The sequence below is a fragment of the Hyla sarda genome, unplaced genomic scaffold (assembly GCF_029499605.1).
Source record: "Hyla sarda isolate aHylSar1 unplaced genomic scaffold, aHylSar1.hap1 scaffold_38, whole genome shotgun sequence".
NCBI lineage: Eukaryota > Metazoa > Chordata > Amphibia > Anura > Hylidae > Hyla > Hyla sarda.
In genome coordinates this window covers 323,679-338,880 of record NW_026610399.1, presented here as the reverse complement: position 1 = coordinate 338,880, position 15,202 = coordinate 323,679, and positions in this window count along the sequence as shown.

Sequence of the window (15,202 nt, the reverse complement as noted above, 5' to 3'; positions counted from 1 at the left end):
CTGGTTCCCCACATTTCCCAACAAGTTTCCGATCTTTTTTCTCCCTGCTTCTGAGAAGAGACCAAGACCGCAAACTCAGCCAATGACTGACAGGACACGAACAACCGTTCGTCTTGGAAGAAGACAACTGCAATCGCTTGTCTTAGAAGAAGAAAAAAAATATATATTTTTTTCAGTATTATGAATAATAATAATACATTTATTTTTTATGAAACACTGGATAACCTATTTTTAGAATTAACAAGCACCCGGGATTTTCTCCTAATCAAAGGTTATCCCATGTCCGCAGGATAGTGTATAAATAGTAGATCAGTGGTGTCAACTGCTAGGACTCCCACCAATCTCAAGAACTGAAGAAAAATGTCCTCTGAATGAATTGAGCGGCCAGTACTTTATTCGTTCTCTGTAGGGCTTCCGAACATTGCTAATTCTGCACTTCATAGAGAATGAATGGCGATCAGACTCCCACTAGTTATACATTATACTGTGGCGATGGGATAACTTATAACTTTATGAAAACACCCCTTAAAGGGGTACTCAGGTTCTTAGACATCTTATCCCCTATCCAAAGGATAGGGGATAAGATGCCTGATAGTGGGGTTCCCGCCGATGGGGACCCCCGTGATCGTGCACGCCGCACTCCGTTTATAATCTGTCCCTGGAGCGCGTTCGCTCCGGGTCTGATTACTGTCGATCACGGGGCCGGAGCGTTGTGACGTCAAGGCTCCGCCCCATGTGGGGATAAGATGTCTAAGCGCCGGAGTACCCCTTTAAATCATTCTAATCAAAAGACAAAGTTGCAGAACCTTTAATTTAATTGTGTAACCTACTCTAAGTTCTTTGCTTGCACAGTTGAAGTGAGAGGATTTATTTTTTATTTCATTTTTCATTTTTTTTCTATACTCCTTCAGATGTAATGCTGCTCACACAGCTGCAGTTGTTTGCAATGTATTTGTATAGGTAACTACTGACCAGAGAACAGGGCCAGTGTGGCAGTTATAATGTATCAGTGCAGACAAGCGAGACATTTTTTATATATATTTTTTTTAAATTAAAGACCCTATTGAACATTCTCTGTAAAGTTTTCAGAGGTCATTCCAAGTGGAGCCTGATTTATTTTGTGAATGATGGTGGATCCAGTGTTATCAGTACATCTGTCATTTGTCACGGTGGCAAGAACATAAATTCTTAGTTTAAACATTGAGGCTTTTTTTTTATTAATATATATTTTTTTTAATGGCACACCCCCTTTGTCATATGGAGTGAGATAAGGTACATCTGTTCACTTCTGTCTGCAACAAGTTACTTCCTTTTTAATTACAACCTGTGCACATTGTCCAGGGTGGTGTTAGCAGAGTGTGTGCCAAACATTACTTTTGTCTTTTTTTTAATTGAAATTATAAAATTTAGATAGTCCCCTCATTTATGCCGCTCAGTGGCACCAATTACAAGTCACTATTTCCCAGCAGTGCCCCATACACCTATATGGATATATGTGATTGGGCGGGTTCTGTGCTGTCACACAATCCATCCACCGCGCCCTCTGTTTGTTTAATACTGAAGCTTCTGCTACACAATAAGGTGAGGAGAGAAAGTGAACAATGGCGCAGCTGGATAAACTGCCAGCAACAAGCACCGAGACGTCCCAGGAATGTGCCAGACAAAAGAGGTTTTCACAAGTGACTCATTGTTAATTCTCCCTCACAATACCAGGTATCAGCGGATTCACCCAGCAAAAACACTTAACTCTAAAAGTACTGAGATCTATAGATATGGGAAAGGGACCATGTCAGTGATCATTTATATTCTGTAATGGGGTAAATAGTCACAGAATGAGGGGATCTGAGCAATTCACCATTGTGGTCACTGCCATTGTTCCTTTCCTTCAATAAGAACAGTCCTGCTAATCCATTCACATTAGTAATATCAGTAACAGGGGGTGGTTAGTACTACTTAGAAACTACTACTATACTAAGATCAATGGGGGAGAGTTTTCAAAACTTGTCCAGCGGAAAAGTTGCTGAGTTGCCCATAGCAACCAATCAGATCTCTTTCATATTTGATTAGACCTCTGCAGTGATCAGTGATCTGATTGGTTGCTATGGGCAACTCAGCAACTTTTCCTCTGGACAGGTTTTGATAAATCTCCCCCAATGTTAAATGAATTTAGGGTTAGAGTTTATAAAATATTTTATAGTTTGTTCAATCATAACATTTATTTAATTCCAGTTCAGTAAATCCCCTGTACGAACGTCATTATGACGTAGGGGGGGAGGGGGGGTTTGGTTCACACTAAAGAATTTCCAAACGAGATCTGCTTGAAAATTCCATTGCAGCAGCCTCTCCTTCTTTACAATGGAATTCTGCTGCACCGCACACACTACAGAATTTTCTCCGCAGAAAATTCTGCTGCAGAAATTAAAGGGGTATTCCAGGCAAAAACTTTTTTTTTTATATATATATATATATATCAACTGGCTCCGGAAAGTTAAACAGATTTGTAAATTACTTCTATTAAAAAATCTTAATCCTTCCAATAGATATTAGCTTCCAAAGTTGAGTTGCTGTTTTCTGTCTAATATCTATTGGAAGAATTAAGATTTTTTTAATAGAAGTAATTTACAAATCTGTTTAACTTTCTGGAGCCAGTTGATATATAAAAAAAAGTTTTGCCTGGAATACCCCTTCAAAATACCCGACACCGCCGAAGCTTTCTTCGTTCTTTCAGTTTAATCTCCCCAAATGTGTATTGCCATCAATGGTGACTGCGTGTCTGAGCGGTGCTAGTATTAAAGGAGTGGTGCAGTGAAATAGAACTTATCCCCTACGGCCGTCTGGGCATGCTGGGAGTTGTAGTTTTGAAACAGGTGGAGGCCCCCTGATTGGGGAGCACTGGATTTAGTTAAAGGAGTTCTGTAGTGAAATATAATTTATCCCCAATCCAAAGGATAGGGGATAAGTTATAGATCGAGGGGAATAGGACCGCTGGGACCCCCCTGATGTCCCGAAGCGGCCATTTCGAGGAAGGATAGGGGATAAAGATGTCTGATTGCGGGGGAGTCCCATCGCTGGGACGCCAGCGATCTCTGTGCAGCACCCGGCGTTGGTTTAGAATGCTGGGTGTGGGTGGCGGGGGTCATGCTGTCACGGTTACGCCCCCTCGTGCCGTCACATCACACCCCCTCAATGCAAGGTGTAGCGGCATTGAGAGGGCATGGAATATTGAGGGGGCGTGGCCATGACATCATGATCACGGCCGTCTGCTTCAAGTGTTCGGAACAAAATGTTCTGAATGTTGGGGCAGCAGAGTACCCCTTTTAACTAGTCCTGTCCCCCGTAGCTCCCAATCGGCTCTGTCCTGTCCCCCCCCCCCCCCCCCCATTCTCTTTTTTTTTCTTCCTTTACAGGACCTACCTGCTCAATCAATCACAGACAATATTGGTGTCCCACCCTGGTAAGTGATTGGCTGAAGCAGCAGGTCTGTCCACAGATGCAGGAAGATGGAAATGGAGAGAATGGAGGCTGTGGGAAGACTAGGGCTAAAAACGTATTAGATTATTTTTCTCCTTGAAGAATATCAATTTTACCAACATGCTGGTTTCTCCTTTAAAGGGGTACTCCACTGCACACATCTTATCCACTGACCAAAGGGGACCCTCGCAATCTCCGGGCCGGCAGCTGCAGCATCCAGAACATGGAAGCTTGCAGCTTCCACGTTCATGACACCACGCCGTGCCCCCATTCAGGTCTATGGGAGGAGGCGTGACAGCTAGTACAGAGCTATCATGCCTTTTCCCATAGACTTGAATGGAGGGGGCATGAAGGCCTGTATCGCCAATCATCGGGCACAGAGTGATGTTTGCTCTGTGACCCAAATGACAGCGGGACCCCCGCAATCTAACATCTTATCCCCTATCCTTTGGATAGGGGATAAGATGTGTGCGGCCGAGTACCCCCTTAAACTTTAGGGTAGGGTCGCAAGTGCCATATTTTGCTGCTGCATCTTTTTCTACCCATTGAAGTCAATAGATGACAAAATCAGCTGTAGAAAATACGCAGCAAAGTAAGGCACATGTGACCGTACCTTTTAAAATGTTGTTTAAAAAGAATTGAACTTTAGATAAGTTTCAAATAATGCTATTATTTATAGTGGTTTCTCCTTTTACCTCCCATATTCACAGCCGGGGGTGGATTGTACTTTCTCCTTAAATTGCTGACAGGGCTTGGGGCAAATAGTTGACAAGATGAAAACCCTGGAAACATAAAAGCGCTCATTCCTTCAGCAGCACTTAACCATAAACGTTGGCTTTAAAGATTTTATTAGCAACACTTAATGTAAAAAAAAGTGAGTGACTGGTGGTCACCCAATGTGGTCACCATTACAACATAAAGGGATATTCAGCTTTGGGCCATTTCTCCTTATTATAAGGGTACTGTACATAGGTTGGGCCCTCTAGGAAGTCCCTGTGAGAGATTTCATGTTAATTTTCCCCCAATATGTTGCACTTTCTTAACCAGCCCTTAAAATGTACTTTTCCAGTTTGCAAAAGCTAGGTTTAAATGAGTATATTAAGGCATTGTTTAGGTTTAATTAAAAAAATAAAAAAAAATCTGAAATAGCGCTTCTCTTGTCTATGAGCTGGGTGGTGCATTGTAGCTTCATTTATTTGCATAGAGAGAAACTGCAGTACCATACACACCCTACAGACAGTGGTGGCACTGTTTTTTGGAGAGAGAAAAATGATTTTTTTTTTTCTTCGTATCAGCTTTATTGATCATAACAATTAACAGGATTTTTGTTAGTTTCTTGGCTGGGGATTGTGTGTGTGTGTGTGTGAGGGGGGGGGGGGGGGTTACATGTCTTTTAACAAGGGGGATAACCCTTCCCATCTGTGGCCTCACATAGGAGACATTGACATTATTCTCTGAGCTGTGGAAACTTGTGAACCTGCGAGAGAAAATAAATAGTGTTTGGGCCGAAGGACTGGAGGAACCTGTTCCTTACAAAAGAGTCCTATACTCAGCAGGCAGTCCGCTAATACCAGATTACTGCCATCGCCAATATACACAGGATACCTGCCGAGGCTATGATTACATAGAGACCATTCCAAAACCCATAATAATACATTTAAAAGGTTGTAAACAATCATCACAATCCTGTCTGAGTGTATTCATTGTGCACTGACCCACCGTTACAATACACAGGGCGAATCAAAAAGAATGGCGCTAAACCACAGCCTCGGGATTCAGGACGTAACATGAATGTATTAACTTGAAAAGACATAGACAATTTTATTTATACTATACATATGTTCTCAGGGATTTCCATTGGTGACACGACAGATGTCTCGACGGAAATTCAGATTACATCTTCTTCAGGGGACGAAACCAGATGACCAAAGGGCCCTGCAAGTCAATGTAAAAGTCACAGCGATTGCGATTTGAAATGGACAACTTTGCTGACAGGCCGGTGTCCAGCGATATGGTGACGGTTGCCATGTGCCACTATGGAGTACATGGGGGACTCGGGTAAAGGGGTTCTGTACAATGAGTGGTTTAAAGTCAATGGTCCCTTCTTTTTTTGTGGAGGATTCTGCCACTGGCCATTGTTACCGGGACATGTTATAGGCTCATGCCACACGTAGGGGGAGATGTATCAAAACCCGTGTAGAGGAAGAATGGTGCAGTTGTCCATAGCAACCAATCAGATTTTCTTTCATTTTTCACTGATCTGATTGGTTGCTATGGACAACTCAGCAACTTCTCCTCTGGACAGGTTTTGATGAATCTTCACCTTAGACTACATTTGGCAGGCCTTCCTCTATCAGCAGACTGGTCACTTTAAATGGGCACACTCATTAATGCTAATTTTTGCTATTGCACTCCTTATCGCAAATAAAAAAGTTTTTTTTATGTACTTTGTTAAAAAAAAAAAAAAAGTGATGTTTTACTTGTGTTTAACCCCTTAAGGACTGAGCCCCCATAAAAACTGCACCCCTCAAAGTATTCAAAATGACATTCAGAAAATTTGTTAACCCTTTAGGTGTTTCACAGGGATAGCAGGAAAATGAAGGAGAAAATTTAAAATCTTCATTTTTTACACTCGCATGTTTTTGTAGAGCCATTTTTGAATTTTTAGAAGGGGTAAAAGGAGAGAAATGCCCCCAAAATTTGTAACCCCATTTCTCTCAAGTAAGGAAATGTGGTGACTTGGGATGAGCGGTGAACAGGGGTGTTGCAGGATGGTGTTGTTGGGTATACATTTAACCCTTAATTGTTGTGGCGCCAGGGTGAGGGCTTCCTCTGTATCTATATGTCCTACCGCCACCCGTCCCAAGAGCGATAGGGAGGAATAAAGGATTGTCCACAGCTGGAATTGTATTGAACTTGAAATAACTTTACTGCAGCTTTTATGCAGGATGCAATTAACAAACATCTTTACAAGAGAACCGGAATTTAGGCTCCTCACAGGTTGGCTGAAACCTTGCTTTATGCTGTTCCACTGAATTTAGGGTTATGTTTTAGGTTCAGTAGTACCGTAGGATTTTAGGATGGAGTTGGATTAACTTACGGTTTAGCATGCAGATTTGGTAGGCTTCAAGCCTAAGTTCTCTTGCAGAATTGTACGGAGTAGTGCTTTCTCTAGAGATGATCAGGAAACAAGGAAGAAAGCGATCATTCGCCCTTATATGTCAAGGGGCAGGTTCAAAGTTTATTGGTTCCCCAAACCTGTCAGTCCTATTACAAAGGATTATGGATGTAACACATGACCTAGTCACATGACCCGGAGGTCCTTAACCTCTAACACAACACACATATCACTGATCACGTGACCTAAGGTCCTGTACATTACTTACACTATATTATAACATATTAAATATATACAATTTTAAGAATACTAGGAGGCGACTAGGGGTTATCCCACCAGGAGAGCCCTATCAGCATGAGGAACTCTGACTATGGGGACTTATTACCAAAGGTATGGGACCGAGTCGAGTACCGGGACACCACATAAATACATCCACACATGAGATAAAGTGCTCCGTGGGTGCACTAGAGGGCTCAGAAGGGAAGGAGCAACTATGGGATTTTGGAAAGTGAATTTTGCTGAAATGGTTTTTGGGGGCCATGTCGCATTTAGGAAGCCCCTATGGTGCCAGAACAGCAAAAAAATAAACACATGGCATACTATTTTGGAAACTACACCCCTCAAGGAACATAAAAAGGGGTACAGTGAGCTTTAACACCCCATAGGTGTTTGACGACTTTTCGTTAAAGTCGGATGTGTAAATTAAAGATTTTTATTTATTTTTTTACTAAAATGCAGTTTTTCCCCCCAAATTACACATTTTTACAAGGGGTTATAGGAGAAAATGCCCCCCAAAATTTGTAACTCAATTTCTTCTGAGTATGGAAATACCCCATGTGTGGACATCAAGTGCTCTGCGGGCAAACTACAATGCTCAGAAGGGAAGGAGCCACATTTGGCTTTTGGAAAGCAAATTTTGCTGAAATGGTTTTTGGGGGGCATGTTGCATTTATGAAGCCACTATGGTGAGAGAACAGAAAAAAAAAAAAACATGGCATACTATTTTGGAAACGACACCCCTCGAGGAACGTAACAAGGGGTACAGTGAGCCTTAACACCCCGCAGGTGTTTGACGACGTTTCGGATGTGTTAATGAAAAAAAAAAAAATCACTAAAATGATGTTTTTTCCCCTAATTTTAAATTTTTACATGGGGTAATAGAAGAAATGGAGTTACAAATTTTGGGGGGTAATTTTCTCCTGAGTATGAGAATACCCCATGTGTGGACGCCAAGTGCTCTGCTGCCGCACTACGATGCTCAGAAGAGGAGGAGCGCCATTGGGCTTTTGGAGAGAGAATTTGTTTGGAATGGAAGTTGGGGGCCATGAGCATTTACAAAGCCCCCCCTGGTGCCAGAACAGTGGACCCCCCCCCACATGTGACCCCATTTTGGAAACTACACCCCTCACAGGATTTAAAAAGGGGTGCAGTGAGCATTTACACCCACTGGCATATGACAGATCTTTGGAACAGTGGGCTGTGCACATTTTTTCCATTTTCCCATCCAACTTTAACATAAATTCGTCAAACACTTGTGGGGTGTTGAGGCTTACTATACCCTTTATTATGTTCCGTGAGGGGTGTTGTTTCCAAAATGGGGTCACACGTGTTTTTTTTTTTTTTTTGCATTTGTCAGGACCACTGTAAAATCAGCCACCCCTGTTCAAATAACCAATTTTTTGGGCCTCAAATGTACATGGCGCGCTCTCACTCCTGAGCCTTGTTGTGCGCCCACAGAGCATTTTATGCCCACATATGGGGTATTTCCGTACTCCGGAGAAATTGCATTACAAATTTTGGGGGCTTTTTTTTTCCTTTTACCTCTTGTGAAAATAATAAGTATGGGGCAACACCAGCATGTTAGTGTAAGTTTTTTTTTACACTAACAGGCTGGTGTAGACCCCAACTTTTCCTTTTCAAAAGGGGTAGAAGGAGAAAAAGCCCCCCAAAATTTGTAAGTGAAATACTCCCGAGTATGAAAATACCCCATATGTGGCCCTAAACTATTTCCTTGAAATACGACAGGGCTCCGAAGTGAGAGAGCACCATGCGCATTTGTGTGGTATTCTACGCCAGTAATTCCCAAACAGGGTGCCTCCAGTTGTTGCTAAACTCCCAGCATGCCTGGACAGTCAGTGGCTGTCCGGAAATGCTGGGACTTGTTGTTTTGCAACAGCTGGATGCTCAATTTTGGAAACACTACCGTACGATAAGTGTTTCATTTTTATTGGTGGGGGACAGTGTAAGGGGGTGTATATGTAGTGTTTTACCCTTTATTATGTGTTAGTGTAGTGTTTTTAGGATACATTCACACTGCGGGGGTTTACGGTGAGTTTCCCGCTTGGAGTTTGAGCTGCAGCGGAATATTTGCCGCAGCTCAAACTTGAAGCAGGAAACTCACTGTAAACCGGCCAGCGTGAATGTACCCTATACATTCACAATGAGGGGGCAAACCTCCAGCTGTTGCAAAACTACAACTCCCAGCATGCACTGACACAGCTGGAAGCATACTGGCGTGGAAACCTTCAGTTAGGTTCTGTTGCCTAACTCTGTATTTTCCAACCAGTGTGCCTCCAGCTGTTGCAAAACTACAACTCCCAGCATGTACTGATCGCCGAAGGGCATGCTGAGAGATGTAGTTATACAACAGCTGGAAGTATGCAACTACAACTCCCAGCATGGCAAGACAGCATTTGCTATTCGTGCATGCTGGGAGTTGTAGATTGCAAGATTTAGAGGGCCACAGTTTCGAGACCACTGCACAGTGATCTCCAAACTTTAGCCCTCCAGCTGTTGCAAAACTACAAATCCCAGCATGCCCAAACAGCAAACAGTTGTCTGGCCATGCTGGGTGTTGTAGTTTTGCAACATCTGTAGGGCTACAGTTTAGAGACCACTGTATAGTGGACTCCAAACTGTAGCCCTCCAGATGTTGCTAGGCAACTCACCAACTTCCGTAGTCTGCACCAGGGAGAGAGCAGCACGTCATCGCTCCCCATTACGGCCGCCGCCGATGGTAAGTGACTTCGGCTGTCGGTCATAGGACAGTCCCCCCCCCCCCCTTTCTGCCCGGACCACTGTGGGTGGGCAGAACGGGGGAACAAAACTCTAACCCCCCCCGCCCCAAATATGCTATTAGTCGGTCGCTTCTGACCGACCAATAGCAGGGATAGGAGGGGTGGCACCCCTTCTACCTCACCCCTATCCTTTCAAGGGGATCGTGGGTGTCTGAATTGACCGTCTCAGGACCCACCTCGGTGATGTGCCGGGATGCCTGCTGAATTATTTCAACAGTCATCGCAGTCCGGTCCCCGACCGGCTAGCGGAGGGGACCAGAATTCCCATGGGCGTACCCATACGCCCTCAGCCCTTAAGGGGTTAAGAAAGCTGCCACTAGGTGTCTCCCTACTTGTCCAGAGCACAATCCCTCCCCCATCTCTTGCACAGACTTTGGACTCCTGCTGGCCTGGCAGAAGTCCATAATTAGGAAATAAAGTCTGGAGTACAACTCCATGGCAGAGCCGGAAATTGCCGAAGGCAGCGCTCCAGCTCTGCCATAGAGTTGTATTGAGGGAACGTGTAAGCCTCCGCTTCGTGCGGTGGTCAACACTCCCCCTTCCCGCAGGCTGTCGGGCCCCGTACAGGATACTGTAACATTTTTCACCACTGGATATCTCCTTTAACATTTCCATTTTGATGTTTGCCAATGGCGAATGAACTCTACAGGAACAATCGATAAGCAGTTCTGGAAACAATGATTCACCAATTTGTTCTGGGCTCCAGGATTACCAGATCTAACACCCTGTGACTTTTTTTCTGTAGGGGAAATATCAAGGACTTGGTACATCTGCCCCCTCGGCCTCAGGACCTGACCTACCTGAGACAACACATCCCTGATACAGTGGAATCCATATCTGAGGAGATGCTGGAGGCGTCTGCACAGAACTGGACTTTGGCCTAGACCAGTGTGTCTAGGCAACCAGCAGAATTATAAAAGCAGCTTTAGGTGTGACTAGAGTATAAAGTATTTACAAGAAAAGAAAACCTCTTCACCTCAGGCAGAAAAGGTGCAAACATTCATATTCATACAATCTCACACATTTCAGCAGATTGACTGACATAAAGGTCACAAGAACTGAAAAGTACTTGAAAGTTTTTCTCCGATAAGCCTTGGCAACGTTCCATGAAGTCTAAAAGCTGTGGGAGGAGCTAATGCCTTAGGGGTAGAACTAAAAGTAGCAGTGCTGGTGTAGATCTGATTATTATTATTATTTTTTTTTTCCCTAAGCTTGCAGTTTGATATCTTTAAAGAGGTACGCCAGTGGAAAACAAGTTTGACTTTCTGGCCCCAGTTGATTTGAAAAAAAAAAAAAAAAAAAACAGATTTGTAAATTACTTCTATTTAACAATCCTAATCCTTCCAGTACTTATCAGATGGTGTATGCTCCAGAGGGAGTTGTGTAGTTCTTTCCAGTCTAGACAGTTTCCAACTTGAACAGAGGTTTCAGCAGAGAGCACTGTGGTCAAAGTAGAAGTAAATTCCCATAGCAAACCTATCCTGCTCTGGACAGTTCCTGACATGGACAGAGGTGTCAGCAGAGAGCACTGTGGTCAGAATGGAAAGAACTACACAACTTTAGTTAGTCTGTAGTTTACATCAACTGATAAGTACTGGAAGGATTAAGATTTTTATGTTGAAGTAACTTACAAATCTGTATAACTTTCTGGGATCAGATAATTTGAAAAATAAAAAATAAAAAATAAATTCCTTTAAGTTTTCATTAAGTTCTTTGTAAGCGCACCCTAATCTTATATTAAAGTGTACCTGTTATTCTCTACATTGTATAAAAAGTTTTTGTTAACACCATTATATGTATATTTGTAATATACATTGGTTAAAAAAATGTGTATATTTTTGTCCCTGCAGCTATTTCCTGTGTGTCTCTATGAGGAGACCAAATACAGGAAGTGAGGGTGGACAAGCAGGGCTCTGTGCACTGAGAAAAAGCAGGACAGTGTTACTGAGCTCTATGTGGTGGCGTTGGGGAATAAAGCCTTGTGGGGTGTAGGGTAGTTAGGGTGTTGCTGTTAAGAATAATAAAGGGCGCTGTTAACCCTTGTCACTCGTGACGCCAGGGTGAGGGTTAAATGCTGTGTTCTTGATAGGCCTATTGCCACCCTTCCCAAGAGCAATAGGTGATGCAGAAATAAAGGATTGTCCACAACCGCTGTTAACTGAAAACTTGCAGGAACTTTTACTGAAGAATTTCTGTACATGCAGCAAAAGTAACAGTCCAGATAACAGAGTTTCTATGGATATAGCTGAGCAGTGATTGACAGTTGGTTGGGATCAGAAAAGCTCAATTTAGCTTCTTAGGGATTGTATAGCAGAGATCCATTGGGTTTTAGGGTGCGTTTAGGTCCAGTGATCTTGCGGTGAGTAGCGGGGAATTGCTCAGTATATCCGCTATGTTATAGGCCGAGGCCGCAAGGCTTTGGCCTAGTAAATTGTCTTGTAAGCTGCAGAGGTCCTAGCAGGGTCCCTTATATGGGCAGGGGCCGGCCGTTTTGGATTGGTCCATAACAACTGTCACTCACTGTTACATTGCATTGTGGGTGAACACATCACAGGAACCTCCAAAGGTCCTGTAGCAAAACCATAGAGTTCTAACCTAATCACGTGACCCGCAGGTCCTGCTACGCTGAACAGGTAGGCAATTAAATATATACAGATTTATACTTATATTTATAAGAACTTCTATACAGTCATGGACTAACTGAGGGGTGACAAGGGGATAACTATAGGAGAGGGACCCAGACGTTCCTAGGGACTCTGACTATGGCGACCTCTACAAAGAGATAAAAATAAAAATTTATATATCTATCTATATATCTATTTTTTCCCCCACAAATATTTTATTGTTTCTGGTTTTGCCGTAGATTTTTGGGTGAAATTATTAATGGTATTACAAAGTAAAAATTGTTGGCACAAAGATTTGAAAGTGTTTGGTGATTTTTCATTTTTCCACTTTTGCTTTTTCCTCCTCACCTTCTAAAAATCATAAGAACTGTGGTATGAGGGCTAATTTTTTGCGCCGTGATCTGTACTTTTTATTAATACCATATTTGCTTATACAAAACTTTTATTACATTTTTTATAAAAAAAATTTGGAATCAAATTTTATAAAAAAAAGCAGCTATTTTGGACTTTTTTTTTTTTTACATTCACGCCGTTCACTGTACGGGATCATTTACATTTTATTTTAATAGTACGGATATTTACGCACGCGGAGATACCAAATATGTATATAAAATAGTTTTTTTACACTTTTTGGGGGTAAAATAGGGAGAATGGGACAATTGACCTTTTTTTTACTTTTATTTTTACACTCTTATAGTCCCCATAAGGGACTATTTATAGCAACCATTCGATTGCTAATCCTGTTCAGTGCTATGTATAGGACACAGCACTGATCAGGGTTATCAGTGATCTTCTGCTCTGGTCTGCGGGAAGGCAGATCAGAGCAGAAGACTCCCGTAAGACAGTGGAGCCAGGTGAGCGGACTTCCGTCTGCCGTACAGGATGATCGGATCACCGCGGCAGCGCTGCGGGCGATCCGATCATCCTGTTAAGTGATCGCGATGCTGCAGATGCCGTGATCTGTATTGATCACGGCATCTGTGGGGTTAATGGCGGACATCCGCGGGATCGCGGGTGTCCGCCATTACCGGCGGGTTCCTGGCTGCGATCCACAGCCGGGACCTGCCGCGCATGATGCCGGCATCGCTCCGATGCCCGCGGTTATGCTCAGGACGTAAATGTACGTCCTGGTGCGTTAAGTACCACGTCACCAGGACGTACATTTATGTCCTGCGTCGTTAAGGGGTTAAAGGGGTACTCCTGTGGAAAACTTTTTTTTCTTAAATCAACTTCTGCCAGAAAGTTAAACAGATTTGTAAGTCACTTCTATTAAAAAATCTTAATCCTTCCAGTACTTTTTAGGGGCTGTATACTAAAGAGAAATCCAAAAAAAGAAATGCATTTCCTCTGATGTCATGACCACAGTGCTCTCTGCTGACCTCTGCTGTCCATTTTAGGAACTGTCCAGAGCAGCATATATTTGCTATGGGGATTTTCTCCTGCTCTGGACAGTTCCTAAAATGGACAGCAGAGGTCAGCAGAGAGCACTGTGGTCATGACATCAGAGGAAATGCATTTCTTTTTTGGATTTCTCTTTAGTATACAGCTGGAAGGATTAAGATTTTTTAATAGAAGTGATTTACAAATCTGTTTAACTTTCTGGCAGCAGTTGATTTAAGAAAAAAAAAAAAACATTTCCACGGGAGTACCCCTTTAAGGTGAAAATTAGCTGAATCCTTAAGGGGTTAAAGGCTGGAATGAAGACAATGAAGAACTTCTTAAAGATGGCATGCAGATCAGCGATGGATGTTGTCTTGAAGCTGGGATTAAGACAATATTGGACCTCATCTTGAAGCTGCCATGTTGTTACTTTCTACTTCACTTAGGGGGAGATTTATCAAAACCTGTGCAGAGGAAAAGTTGTCCAGTTGCCCATAGCAACCAATCAGATCGCTTCTTTCATTTTTCACAGGCCTTCATGAAAATGAAAGAAGCGAGCTGATTGGTTGCTATGGGCAACTGGGCAAGTTTTCCTCTGCACAGGTTTTGATAAATCTCCCCCTTAGAGATTTGGAGACTGCTGCCCTAAACAGGATGGTGGCCTCAGTCTCACCCCTGACTATCACGACATATGAGTGAAGGTCCTGTCATTCTCCTACATTAATCACATGCCTGTCTAGGGCGGTGGTGACTTATGAAGTTTCTTTATAGACAAATATACAGTATATGGCCGTCTGGTGACTCATTGCCACTAATTCAATACAGAATGCAGTTTTATGACATTTCTATCCTCTGTACATATATTATTATTATCAGGTATTAAAGTAACGCCGCTGGTGATTTGTTATGACTCGCAGTTCTTCAATATGACTTATCAGGTTTCGTCCTTTTAGACATTGCACCTCCACCTCCAGCAATCTACATGCCTTTTCCCCTCCACTTTCAGTACAGTGGTCCCTCAAGTTACGATATGAATCGGTTCCAGGACGACCATTGTATGTTGAAACCATTGTATGTTGAGACCATGACTCTATGGAAACCTGGTAATTGATTCTAAAGGCACCAAAATGTCATCCAAAATTAGGAAAAAGTGAGGATTAAAGAAAAATAAGTAGATAACTAATATAGATAAAGCAAATCCTTACATATAAAAGTAAGAAAGATCTGCTGGGAGCTGTAATCACTGTCTATGTCAGTGTTTCCCAAGCAGGAAGCCTCCAGCTGTTGCAAAACTACAACTCCCAGCATGCCCGGACAGCCAAAGGCTGTCCGGGCATGCTGAGAGTTGTAGTTTTGCTACAGCTGAGGGTACCCTGCTTGGGAAAACATTGGTCTATGTAGAGGACAAGAGCTTCTTCGGGGTCCTGTACAGTACACAAGGTGTCCCAAAATGTAACATGGAGTCGCCCTTACCTGGTGTCAAAAGGAGCAGGTAACCATGGGACAGGTAACATGTAATACCTCCCTGTACT